General features: G+C 42.0%; 1 long non-coding RNA gene across 1 annotated transcript; it reads right to left on the bottom strand.

The window, feature by feature from the left end:
* Nucleotides 1-407: 407 nt before the first annotated feature.
* Nucleotides 408-11,181, bottom strand: LOC130596618 (uncharacterized). The gene is made up of 3 exons (XR_008971570.1): nucleotides 10,982-11,181; nucleotides 3,991-4,124; nucleotides 408-820 (listed from the first exon to the last, which is right to left on the bottom strand). It is a non-coding gene; the product is annotated as an uncharacterized LOC130596618 (long non-coding RNA).
* Between the last annotated feature and the right edge of the window lie 2,451 nt (nucleotides 11,182-13,632).

Raw genomic sequence — 13,632 nt, 5'->3', positions numbered from 1 at the left:
CCATTTCTACGCCTGCAAACTATCTTTAATTTCTAAATCACAGTGGCTGCAGATGACCTGCCTGTTGGGAATGGCTGCTGGCTTGTGCTAACCCTAAACTGGGCTCAGACATTGTCTGGCCAGAGCTAATCTGTCTCATTGGTCCAGACCAAAACCACACCAGACCCTGTGCTAACAATTTAACACCGAGGCAATCAAGTTCAAGCTCCCAGAAATGTTTCCTGTTTAATTTACTATTCTAGATGTAGTCAGTGTGTCTAGGCTTGATAGATGCACTGGGAGAATGATTTTGAAAAACGGGAAAAGGCTCAGAAGAAGGCCACAAAAGCAATTTTGTCTATAAAACTTAGTGAGATGCTCAAACAGCTTATTTATTAACTTTATTTAAGGGACCGAAAGGTGTTGACCATGATCTACAAGAGCCCATATAGAAAAAAGAATTTGCTGTAGACAACTACCCTATACTCCAGAAGTTAAAAAGCATGCTGATATCCAGGAGCTAGATAAATTCCATCTATAAATAAGGCACATTTTTAAGCATTAGGAGGATTAACTACAGAACAAATTAACAAGTGCTCTGATGAATTCTTCATAATGTGTGATCCTTAATTTAATTTTTTTCTGAATAAAAAAAATATCTTGTGGATACAACAGATGCTTGGGGGTTCATAAGGAAAGAGTATCTGAGTTTCTTTGACTTGTGTTATACAAAAAGCCAGTTTAGATTATTGTACTGGTACATTCTGATCTTGAATCTGATTTGACAGATAAGACTCCATCAATACCTCTAAAGTGTAAGTGGGCAGATTTCCTGCTGGATCTGTGAAAAAAAAAAACAAAACAACAGAAAAAAACATTACATTTGTAGTTGTAATCCAAGCTGTGTAACCAAAGAGGAACAAATTAGGCAGAAATTGCTTTCCCTTATTGGTGCCAGCCACTGGCTAGAATAAAACTGCTGTGAAAAACAGAAGTCATTCTTGACATAGCTGTGCAGAAACTACCTTATCTTACCTATATGAATATGTTGCATCTGCCCTTTCTAACTGCTTGAAGAAAGCAAGATCCCCTCTACATGGCACCTACGTCTCACTGAAAGGGCTGGAATTTCTATGCCAAGGAATTTTGCAAAATTTTTGCCCAAAAGATGTTTTCATACCCAACCCAACCCAAACACAGCACAAGCTAAATGGCATGCTCTACGTTACATCACATATAAAAATATAGCCATGATCCATATTATTGTTCTATGAACACAAAAATAGCTGAATTTTGAATAGGCTTTCTGCTTGGGTAGGAAACTGATGACACAGACAGATGGCTTTCTTACAACATCAACTTAGTCACGAGGCAAAGGTGTAGAGGAAAATTCATTGGAGGAAGTTGGAGCAGCAGAGCTCTTATCCTGTCCTTTTCTGTGCAGTAGTTTGTCTTCTGCCTAACATGAAGGGAAAGAGCTGGAGAGTCCTTTGGCCAATGACCACCTCCCATTTTCTTGAGTAGCTGGGGGAATAAAGCTACAGGTACCCAGTGTTGTCCCTTCACAGGTCCTCACCCCTGACCCATGAGGCAACCTGTAGTGATGGCAAGGGGAAAAGCCTGCACCGTAACCTCTCCTGTGTATCAGGTCAGGCAGTGAGATGTGAATATATGCTGCACTGTCCAGCTAACTTCTGCTCCCTTCTGGGACGCCACCAAAACCAACTGTGAGAGCCACTGCAGGGTCCCATCCAGACTCATTGCAAAGCACAATCTTTCTTGCTAGCTTCCCATACAGCATCCTGAGCCCTGATGTTATGGGATGGGAGATCTCTGGGCTCTCTTAGGTTACTGGGCTGCCAGGTAGTCCCAGTTGCCAGCACCATTTGCAAAGAAGTTGCAAGCAAAAAGCATTGGCAGCTGATTCTGTCATGTTGAGACATCAGCCAAATGCCCTATAAGCCTACTTGCTTTAAAGAGGTCTGTAATCTTTGCTTTCCAGTTCTTCAGCAGTAGACATTGAGATGATGTTACAAGCTAAGTATCAATTCCAAACTTATCTGGAGCAGCATAATGGAAACATGAATGAGTAACAGCTGAAAACAGGTTAGCAAAAAGAAGTTTGTTGTGATTTCCAGATGAAAGCCTGGAAGAAATGCAGTTCATATCCAAAAACGTCTTTATTCCATTACACAAATTACCTCCACACCAGGAATTAGCTAGATATGTAAAGATACCTCCTGCAAAACAAACATAAAAATGGGGTGGGGAAGAGGAGAGAAATCCCTGCAAATCTTATGGGGTTTAAATGGTTTGGTTATATTAATTTGGTTATTGGGAATCCTCATCTTGAAGCAACATCCCTCTGGATCTGTGATACCACATCCTGGCTCTGCACACTTCTTGAGTATCCTCTGACTGGTACTCCATAATGATGACAAACTCCAACCCCTTCTCCACCCACTGGAGACTGAAAGGACTTTAATGCTGTAAATAACTTTTTAAAAACGAGATTCCTCTGAACATTTACATTTTCTGTTGGTGGAAGGTGTCAGGTTAATGATTCATTTATAATAACAAAAAGCCACCTCAGAAGACAAATTTTCATCGCCTTATTTTCGTCGCTGTTAGTACACAGAACTAATCCAGGGTTTATCTCCACAAGTATTTATGATTTTTGTAGTTGGGTGTAATCTACTCAGTCAGTAATTAAATACCTTAATTTTTTTGCACAGATACACTGTACACTTCATATTGTATGACTTATATTGTATAGGTTGTCTTAATTTGGTGTCTTATTCCTTTTATTTTTTGTTGCAGTAGGCGTTTCAGGATTGCCTAATGCTTTCTAATGTTGTATTATGCAGCAAATTATTTCTGATATTTTCTAGATGGTTATTTAGATGAAATAAAACATATACTGAACAATAAGGAATTAACCTCTCAGCATTAACTTAGCATGAAATAGCTGATATTTACTAGGACCACAACCTGCCTCCTAGGGATTTCATGTACCCAGAACAGGTTTCCAAAACTACTCTTCTCAGTAAGCAGCCATTAAAGCACTCTAATCCCAAGTGGTGCAGTAGAAATAAGAGAAGCTTTGCAGCATGTTTAAAGACATTATCCTAATACCCAATAAATCCAACTGAAAAACAATATTAAATTGCTAACATGTCAGCCAAGAAACAAGCTCCATCAGCCAGGGCAGCATAAGCCAGTGCAGGAGGAGCTTCAGCTTTTGCCTGGGAGGTCCATATCAGTGCATAGCACTAAACTTCACAGCTCCCTCCGAAAGTATTTTACCTGCATGCAACAGCAGAAATTGGTGGCTAAACGTCTGTATTCCTCCAAAGCCTCACCCTTTTCTGGGATGTGTCACATGCATTTCAAAGTGTCAGACACATGGCTTCTCCAATGCATCTTCCACATAGTCATGTACCAGAGGTGGGTGTTTTATGGTAGACATGGCAGGAGTGACCTCCACAAACACAAAAAGCACCTTCCCCCTGTCACACTTAGCCAGACACTGCTGCTGCTAGCCCACTGTCCCTGTCAGCCTGCAGCATCCCCAGCCACATGCCAAGGCTGCGACTGCTACTGGCCTGAAACCCAGCCTCAAAAGATCAGGGTTGCATGTTTGTGGCACCTCAGGGAATTTTAAGTCAAGCTCAGCTTAACAATCAAAAGAACAGGGCTATAACAGCCTCTCATCTCCAAAAGCTGAGGCAGGCTTGTGAGTATCTCTGTATTTGAGCCTGAGTTTATCTATTGTCTTAAGGATCTTTCCCAAGAGAACTGGATAAAGAAACTTTGATGGGACCATACATTCTTGGACTGTGAAATATTTTCTTTCATTCATTTATTGTATTCATAAATAAAAATGCCTCATTAACTGCACAAATGAATTTTCTCTCCAATTATGTTTACCTTCTATTATATATTTTAATACAGAAAATCAAGTAAGCGCAGACATAAAATACTGCACTCTGTTGAACAATCTGTATTTACCTAAAGTATTTTTTCCAAAGTCCTTCTTTGTGACACTTTAAAACATTCAAGTTTATTCCTCTTCAGAAGCATCAGATTTCAAAATCTTCAGCAGACTGGAACATTCATCCTTCTAATGACTAGTAATATAAATTCTGCAAACACAGAACTATTATTCATCACAGAGCTCTCTTAGCTCTGCAGAAATGAATAAAATAATTTCTTGAAATACAAACATAAAGCAAATCCATGTCTTAGAATGTCTGTGGGTACATGAGATGATATTATAGGCACAGATCTATTCAGGGGGAAGATGTTACTTGCAGACATTGATATTTCTGGCTGGTACCTTGAGAACAGTGGAGCAAGAGGGTGGGTTGGGAGATAAATTTTCCCCAGATCTCTGGATAATCTCTTTTGAGTATTTCTAGCATTTTTGTAGATGTGATCAGTTAAAGATATGAGAGGCAACACTTCTAGGGAGAGATAATCTAATTTGTTAGAGCTCTTGCTGTTAGATCATCCTATTTGCTGTGACAGTGTCCTCAGGAAAACAAGCTGGTAACTCTTTGTGGGTGTTGCTTTCCAAGTGTGAGAGTGTGAATCTATTATGCTCCTTCCGCAGACAGGGACAGGGCTGGGGGGGGAAGCAACTTGTTAAAGATGTTGCAGTAAATCACTGGAAGGGCTGTCTGCACCCAGACCTCCCTGCTGCTGGCTGGTTTAGCAGAAGCCTTTACTGACATCCTTGTAAAATTAAAACTTACAGCCTCATTCCTTCAAGTAGTTACAGACACACTAAACTTCAGGCGCAGGAGCGGTCCCGTTAAAGCCAATATGCATACTTGCATGCTTCATGTTGAACCTCTCTTTTGCGGAAGCTCCAAACCACCCCAGACATCAAACCCAAGTGTAAGAGACCCAGAGCAGAGTCACTGACTGTGGACACCTATTGTCCCTCTGCTCTGCACTGGCTGCCGCCTGATCTGCTGACAGGCTCTAAAGCACTGTCTCTGGCCACAATTACATTACCTGGGGATGTCCCTGGCTGTTTGGAAAGCATTAAAAGCTGGAATTCCTATCGTGCAAGAGGCAGCACTTCACAGCACTTCACAGCACTACAGGATGATAGGATTTGCCCTTCCATCCCTAGGTCTGGCAAAACCCACATCTCACCAGCTCTGGAGCCCACTGCCAAAGGTATTGACCATTGAAGTTTTGGGTAGAAGTTGTGGGAGCTGTGGATTTGAATATAGAGATGGAATATGCTTGAACATGTCTGTCTGCATTTCTTATGCCTCTGGGTAGCTATTTCCTGCATAGGCTGTTATTTAAAATAACAGATAGAGAATTTAGACTTAAAAAGCTATATTTTTTTACTTTAATCTAAAGACATTATTATCATTAAATGATGTTTAATGGAGAAGTACAAAAAGAAAACACATTTAAAGGCATCTGCTCTGCGTCATTAGTGATTATCTTTCAAACTTAGACATTATGAGTCAGATTTTCCTCAGTCAACCTGACTGACAGTTAATGAAACTGCAACCACTTTGGTCATGTAAGCCTAAATGCATTTGTGGAGCTCGAATGGTAACCTGCAAAGTCCCATCTGGCTATGAGCCTCCCTGGGGCAAACAGAGAATAGGAATGAATGGGAGTAGGAAGAGTAGGAAGTAGGAAGTAGGAAGAGTAGGACATTAGGGAGAGTAGGGAGTAGGAGTAGGAAGAGTAGGAAGGAATTCCTTCCTACTTCATATGGAAGTAGGGAGAAATTGGTGAATAAAATTCAGATGCACACAAGCTATGATACCTTATTCCCCAAAGCTTACAGGAATCTTTTTAGCCACTGTACAACATAGTAAAGATTTCTATCTGTTTTCTTTCTTTACAGACTCAGGACAGTAGAGCTAAATTCACAAAAGAAATCCACATACCCATTTGAACCATTTTTCTTTTCAAGTTATATTTTCTAACAAACAGTTCTAAATTTTGCCACAAATAAATCTGACCTGAAACCAGGAGTTGTATTCATTTTGGACTTTTTTCATGTCCAAACCACTGATTCAAAGCAGTTTGGGTACAGCTGTATTAGCATTCTGTGAATTACTTTGTTGTGTAGCAGACTGCAAAAAGAGCAGTCTGAAAGATGCATTAATAATAATGAAGTTGATGGTGTGATGTGATAGTAAAAGGTGGTTTAAGCAGTGTTATTTGGGGTAATCATAATTAGCAGTAGCCGTTTAAAGGTCCCAGCATGCGTTTTGTAAGTAGAAATGTTAACCCTAGGTTCTTGACCAGTTACCAACATAAGCAGTTACGTTCTTCCCACAGTTAGTAGTAAACAATCCCTTGTCGCTTCAATTAGACATGGTATTCTTCAGTTTCTCTCTGAGAGCTGTTGAGTAGCATTACCAGTGCTGTTATGAGGCTGCTGTGTTACAGCTGAGCGGTCCCAGTATTTTAGTTATAAATGAAGTGTTCCCTGCTTGTAAAAGGCTTCTGTAGAGTAGTCTCAGAGCACTGCATAAATCAATAAGCAACAGATGCACTTGATATTGTACACTGACTTGAGGGCAGGAGAAAAAAACAGAAGGGAGGAACACTACTGGCAGAAAGATAACACAAGGATATGAATACAACATGCGCACCTACCCCCATGAATGTACACAGGGGAAAAGGGCAAAGGCAAGTAACAGTGGGCTTGGTCCCAGAGGACAAAAACAATAAAGTCCAGAAGAACTGATTTAAGTCTGAATCAACCACCCAGTATCCAAAGGGAGCTTTCTTTCTCTAATTTTAGGCATGGAAATAAGGACAGCTAGTTCCCATATTCCCTTTGTAATGACTGACAAAAAGAAGAGAGCAACAAAAAGCAATATAACCAATATCAATTCTTTGTGTTTCTACAAGATTCCTTAAATTTGTCGATTTCTTGCATGTGGACTGACAACCTTGTTATCATGGTTAAAAGTCCTTCACAGCTGCAGTTAAGGTAGGAAGATCCTCAATTTCTTAAGAACCGTTTGAAGCAGAGGGGATGGAACCAGATGATTTTTAAGGTCCCTTCCAACCCAAACTATTTGATGATTCTATGAAGAAATCTTACCACAACCTAAACAGTTCTTGAATACCAATTCTATACCCCAGGGGTGTTCTGCAGCAAAATAGTAATGTGACTACATCCCAAGAGATCTCTAGACAGACAACTATTAGTTATAGCCAGAATAAGAATGAATAGAAAGAACACAGTGTTAGGGACAAAATGTCAACAAATAAATATCTCTGGTTTGTCTTGGCAACATGGATCACCCTACCAAATAACCTGAACTCTTGTATTCTGTCCATGTTTCTTCTACTTTTCTACTCAGTCTTTTTTGTGTACTATTGGAATTCCACAAATAGAAACATCCCGCTGTGGTTTTGGACTATATGTAGAAGAAGGAAAACACTACCAGCACGTCATCTGTGAGATCTAGTTTATTGCTAGTGAGGTGGTGGTAAGGTAGTCATAAGGGTTTTGTGTTTTTCATTCTCATAAAAGGCCTTGCTGTTGCAGAAAAGCTGCTCATATGCCTATCAGATTACCTCCTACTGGTTTTCTGGCTCTTTTCCCCTAATACTTGACATTCCCATTGGAGGCCTTTGAATATTCTGGGTAGCATTGTCCCAAACATCCATTTAGTATTATAACCCCATTTGAAGAAAAAACTGCTACAGAGGACAAGCAGTTGTCAAGAAATGAATGGTTTCATCCAGAGAAAGGAAGGCAAGTGATGGAAAGTAATGTTCCTGTTTATTTGTATCTTGTGGTGATGTAGACAAGATGAAAATGTTTTGCAACAGGTCTGCTTCCACCTCTCCTGCTGAGAGGGATAAATATCTTAGAATCTTTTTCCCCTTCATTCCTATAGTTGCAGAAATACGGTTTTATTCAGGACCTGAGGAAGATGGAAGGGGGGTCTTAATGCAGAAAGAGCAGGACACTAACTGTAATATATCCCAGAAGTCCATTTGTCCATTCATTCCAATACTTGTAACTTCAGTACTTACAGGAAAGATGAACTCTTCTGCCCTGGTCAATAGAGTGTTGAATGGTGTGGAATAAATGATAGATCACCTATACAATTCTAAAGATATCTACCCCAGATGGTACCTAATCTACAGCCAGCAGGGAAAGGAGATAAATTTACTTTACATTTAGATAATAGTGTCAAAACAAAAAGGTAGAGAAATCAGCTGGCAAAGAGCACAGGAAGCAAACATGGAGATGAATATTAAGAAACCAGTTGCCCATACTTTCTGTAGGACTGTAATGACCACAGATGATTACTGTGCTTGTAACTGGGTAATCCCCTCTTTGGAACAGCACAGGAAGGGTCCTGCTGCCCCTTTAGCCAACAAACCTGTCTAGGTGGTGATCCATCTCCACCTCAAAAAACAGAGAAGCAACAGATATTCCTGGTGTAGTACCTGACATAGGCACAAACAATGGTAAGTAAAAGCAGATTTTTGCATATTTTCTTTGAGTTTCACTGAAAGGTAAAACTCAGGATCAGGGAAGAGATGACAATGAACTTCTCTGAGGCTGAGGAAAAAGGTAAGCTGTGTCATATTCAGATACATAGTTTCTCACAGTTCTCTGTGCAATTAGGTAATAAATACATAGGAAGGGTGTGTCTTCTCCAGGAAACCTGGTTGGGTTAGACATAAATTACAATAGCGTCACTCCAATAATGAATAAGAAGCACATTTAACACTAATGAGACAGCAGAACGGTAAGGGATGCAATTGGGGAAAAATTCTTCTGTTTCTCAAAAGCAAAAAGTGATGTCCGTATTACCATTAAGGCATTATACACAAAAACCTCCAATAAATTGCAGGTCTAATTTACAGGTCTCATCACTCAGGCCTCAGGAGCCCTAGTGCCAGAGCTGCATATTACTGGATCCCTCAGCAGAGCTGGCTCAAGCTGCAGTGATGCAAAGTCTCTGCCAAATTACTGAGATCATGTAACCTTGTTAATTTTACCAGTATGAGGCAGAGATATGCTGTTTGCTGTCCCACACTGCATCTAGCCTGCTCCCCTGCAACCTCATACACTGCCAGAGCTCTTTTGTTACAATGATTCTTACAGTGTCTGTGTGGTTCTGTACTTGATCATCAGACTAGATGGAGGGCCAGACAGGAATATAATCCTCACTGTGTTACCTGGATCCCCTTCATCTGAACAATAGTCCTGAACAATATCCATGACATGAGGAAGAGAAGACAGCTGGTGGGGCTTTGGCACATGGAACTAGATCTCTCTGGACCAGCATACACCACTGAGCTTAGGGGAAATCCTGGCTAATTATGGGACATTCACTGGGGCTGCTGGTTATAACTCTGTGCAGAAATGAGAAGGAAGCAGTAAGTCTTTCCACACATACTGCATTTCTTGAATTTTTCACATTCAACCGCTTTTGTTCTAGGCTTTCTGCAACCCTTGATATCCCATCCTCAGAAATAATCATCTCAACACTGTTTAAGTACAAGCAGACATTAAAAGGATTTAATTAAAAGAAAGTGGAAACCGGAGGTGGCGGGGGAGAGGAGGGAAGAGAGAAAGAAAAAAGAAAAATAAAAGAACTTTGGACCTGGAAAACATGGGCAACAGAGAGCAGTGGGGGAGAAAGTAAGGAGACAGTTTAGCAGCTAGGACTACAAATCCTTCTCATTACCTTACAGTGCTTCCTGAATCATCTCATCTCCATTGCTCCAAGATACGATCCCTGGCAGACTTGGTGCTACATTACTGACTTGGTCTAGAAAATGTAGTTGGAGAGGATGATTAAAGGTATGAGGGATGTCAGGTGCTGAAGAGCCAGGGAATGACTTTCCTATACACAGTGCGTTTACCACCTGAAGTATCTCCCAATGCCCATCCCACTTCACAAGTGTGGCATACAAGAGAAGAACAAGAAACTCTGCTTCAAGCTGTGAGCAGCAGTCACCCATAACGTGCTTCCCATGGCCAACCAGGCAGCTCCCACTTCCCCCAGTACACTTACTCCTGGGCCACCACAGAGCAGCCAGCCTCCAGGATGGGGTGCACACCTGGGCCTTGCTATCTGGTTTCAACCACAGGTTTCTATTCTCCTTGAGCAAGAAAATGAAGCCACCATCCTCCCCCCAGCTGTGTTCCTCCACTGGGTTATTTTAGGATGATTGCCACTAGCATCTCTATGCTGCCTGGGCTAGCTCTGTGGCAGATGTCTTTCTGCAAAGGTCTCTGCACTATACCTCTGATTCAATGCCTGGGCATCAGTGAGAGACAGACAGGGATGAAAACGCATCAGCTGCCTTTGGGCGCTTTGGGGCAAACTGGTTCCCAGCACTGGCAGAGCTGATCTCCAGAACAGCTCTTTTGCTACCAAGACTCTGGACAACTGGGTAGAAAGAGACTTTAGCAGGGAAGCCATCTCAGGGCTGGTACAAGGAGCCATACGGCACTGTGCTGAGCTGCAGTGCAACTGTGTGAGCTGTGATACACAGACTGAGGCTGAAGGAATGATTGGTGAGGATAGAGGGTGCTAAGTAGAGGCCCAGGCTAGTTTCTCTTCATCAAAGCATTTTCCTGTGCGTATACACACACATGCACACACACGTCTGTCTGCATTCAGGTGTTTTAATTGCTCCTATAGACCTCACAACAGCCAAAGGAACATTTCTGGGACCAGGGATCTGCTGGATTTCCTGGGAACCTGAGGCTAGAGGGCCAGGCAGTTTCCCAGGAGATGTTGGGGATCAGCAGGTGGAACAGGCCTGACCAGACCCTCCAGACAAGTAGGGAGGATCAGGTGTACATGTTTTGGGCAGAAGAGCCTCCCTGTGAACTATTTGGCTCTGTCAGAGATCGGAAGCGGTGTAGAATGGAGCAGTTGAAGAAGTAGCAGAGGTATCAGTGCTACACTGCACTTGAAACATTTTCAAAAGAGGGTGGAGAAAACATGGGAAATGAGCCTCTCACCTGGGCTCTGGTAAGCTCTGGTGGCTCTGTCCTCAGTTTTAGGACCTTCCTGTGGTCACCTGGGAACAAGAAGACACTCAACCATGCTCCTCAAGGGCCTTCTCTCCCTCAAGGCTCTGGTCCTTATCCTTGGGATTCCCCTTTTTGGGGGATCAGGTGGACTGGCTCTGTTACTGAACCACCACTGCACTCATGCACCTCCTCATCTTTCGCACTCCAGTCAGGTTTCCTGTAGCACAAGCAAGCTTTCCCTGCCCTGATGCTGGACAGGCCACTGACAACCTCAGTCCTCTTGCAGGTCTTCTAAGGACAGCCAGCCTTGTCTCTGTGCTGTTCCCTCACTGCCCCTGCTGAAGCATCTCTGCAACAAGGATTCAGAAAGCGGCACCTTGCTGCAAAACAGCCTTCCTACCCAGAGCCCTGGCAGGACTAATGCTGCTACCTCTATCTCTATCCAGTGTGGACTCCACCAGGCAAGACTGGATCAGGAAGATAAGAATGTTGTATACAATGCATGGGATGCCTTGCATTGGTAATAAGGTGCTGTCTTCGGAAAATCCGAAGTCTTTCAGTGGTGCAGAAATCTAATACAAAACAGGAGGTCTCATTCAAAGAAAAGCAAAGAAAGGCACATGCAGACATCAGCTGCAAAGCAAGGTTCAGTGCAGATCACCATAGCTAACAAAAGCCCCGTGGAGGCAAACTTTAAAAAGAAAGTGAAAGCACAGGGCTGAAGAACCGCAGCCAGTGGAGGGCATGATTCTGGGTGGCAATGAGCAAAAGGTGTTGCAATAACTGTGGATATTTAGATTGGGACAGGCAATACTGATCCAGTATAAAGTCTACTGACAGAAAGTTGATGCTTCGAAACTGGCAGAAGGGGTTTACACACAACTGGCATTTTGTATCATAGGTTCAAGGCTTTTTTCACCACGTACTAGATGTGAGTTTTAACACATCATCACATCACACCCTCACACTGCTGAAATATTCATATATGCTTAAATACCTATGTACACATATATAAAACAAGAGGCAACACCACCCCAGAAGTCTGCATCCTCTGAAGCCAGATACTGCAGCTGCCTAGTAATGCCTGGCAATTATCATCAGTAGATGGAAATACTCTCTTCTAGAAAAACAAGCAAACCTACATTTTGCAAGGAGAAAAATCCAACTGTGGAAATCAGTTTAAAGGATGTTTTTCAATTAAAAGCATTGTAAGGTACAATAAAATACCTAGAGGCTTTGTTAGAAGGCCCTAGATACACAGTTTTCAACTAGTTACTGCAAGGGAATGTGGGGAGCACCAGCAAAAACACCTCTGGAGAACCAAAAGCAACTTTCTTCAGCTTGGAAACTAACTTTGAACTGCAGGCAGCCACACCAGGAAGAAAGAAAGCATTTTATTTTATCTTTATTGTATGCACCCTATTTTGACAGTTTTCAAGACTGTTTGGGGAAAAAATTGATTTGATCTACCTGGATTCTCCACCTTCATATAGATATGCCATTTACTTTTGCACTGACAAACATTTTTTTGTGTTTCTGCTTCTTACTGTGATCCTGATGTGTAATGTGTGCACTACACTCTGAGTTTGATCTAGGTGATAGGAAATAAGGAGCAGGTAGAGCTGATGAAGGGGCTACTAAAGATGGTTGAGGGAGTACAAGGACATAAAGACAGTAATTTCTTTATAACAAAAGTTTTCAAGTTTGATTTGTGGACACTTAAATGTTTTCAGTTGGGAGGTTTCAGAATCTTGTAAATTGAATGTAAGTGCGCTGACAGTAGGCTGGCTTGGTCTGCTTTGACGGATCCCCTAAGAAGCAGTCTGTAGGTTCACAGAGATACCTTGACCACAAATTGAAAAATCCTGCTTTACAAAACGTCTTTCTTACATGTAAGTGGGACAACCTAGGACAGATAGGAACATGCATGCCACTAAGTCCAGCTCGAGTTGCCATGTGCCCAGTTAAAAAGCAGCTGAGTTAGCTGCAAAATTGAAAGTTGAGTGCCACTGGCTCTCCCTGACAGCCTTGCATGCTGCATAGGTTGAAGCTTAACTTGACTCAGGGAAGGATCTTTTGTGTGTAGACAGGTTGGAGTTTGGGTCAGACTCGCTACTAAAACGAAACTTTGGCACCTGGCCTTCTTTTTTAAGGCTGATACTGTCATTACCTGCTCTTCTGTTTCACATTTTCTTTTACCAGAAACCTATTGAGAGGTTGGAGTGAAACTTCTCTAGGTCTCAGGGATTGTGGTTTCATGTAGCCTGCATTTCTCTTCTCTTCTGGTGATGGATGGCAATCCAATTCCTATGTCAATTGTCCAGTGTAGCTGAGAAAATTATGTATTCAGTAAAATTCATTCCCCAAGTAGTGTAGTTGAAGGGATCCTGACCTAAATTTATTCATTAGCTTAAATTGTCAACAATTTTCTGTAGCAATTGATTCCTTGACCCTCAAGTACTCAGGAGCTGTCAACATATGCAATGTGAGGCTAGCACTTACTGAATTATGGCAGTTATACTACCAGAGGTTTGCTTCTTTCTCCTGTGCAGAAGGTGTCCGCTGGTTTGAGAGAGACTTCCTACAGCTTACCATCAACTCCTTCCTCTGCCTCAAAATGCAAAACCAGTGGAACCAGG

This window comes from Pezoporus wallicus, unplaced genomic scaffold (genome assembly GCF_028554395.1).
Source record: "Pezoporus wallicus isolate ANWC-B61680 ecotype Strahan unplaced genomic scaffold, APGP_CSIRO_Pwel_v1 contig_5787, whole genome shotgun sequence".
In the NCBI taxonomy this organism is placed as follows: domain Eukaryota; kingdom Metazoa; phylum Chordata; class Aves; order Psittaciformes; family Psittacidae; genus Pezoporus; species Pezoporus wallicus.
The sequence above is the reverse complement of the archived record's forward strand: the minus strand, read 5'-3'. Positions and strand labels throughout refer to the sequence as shown.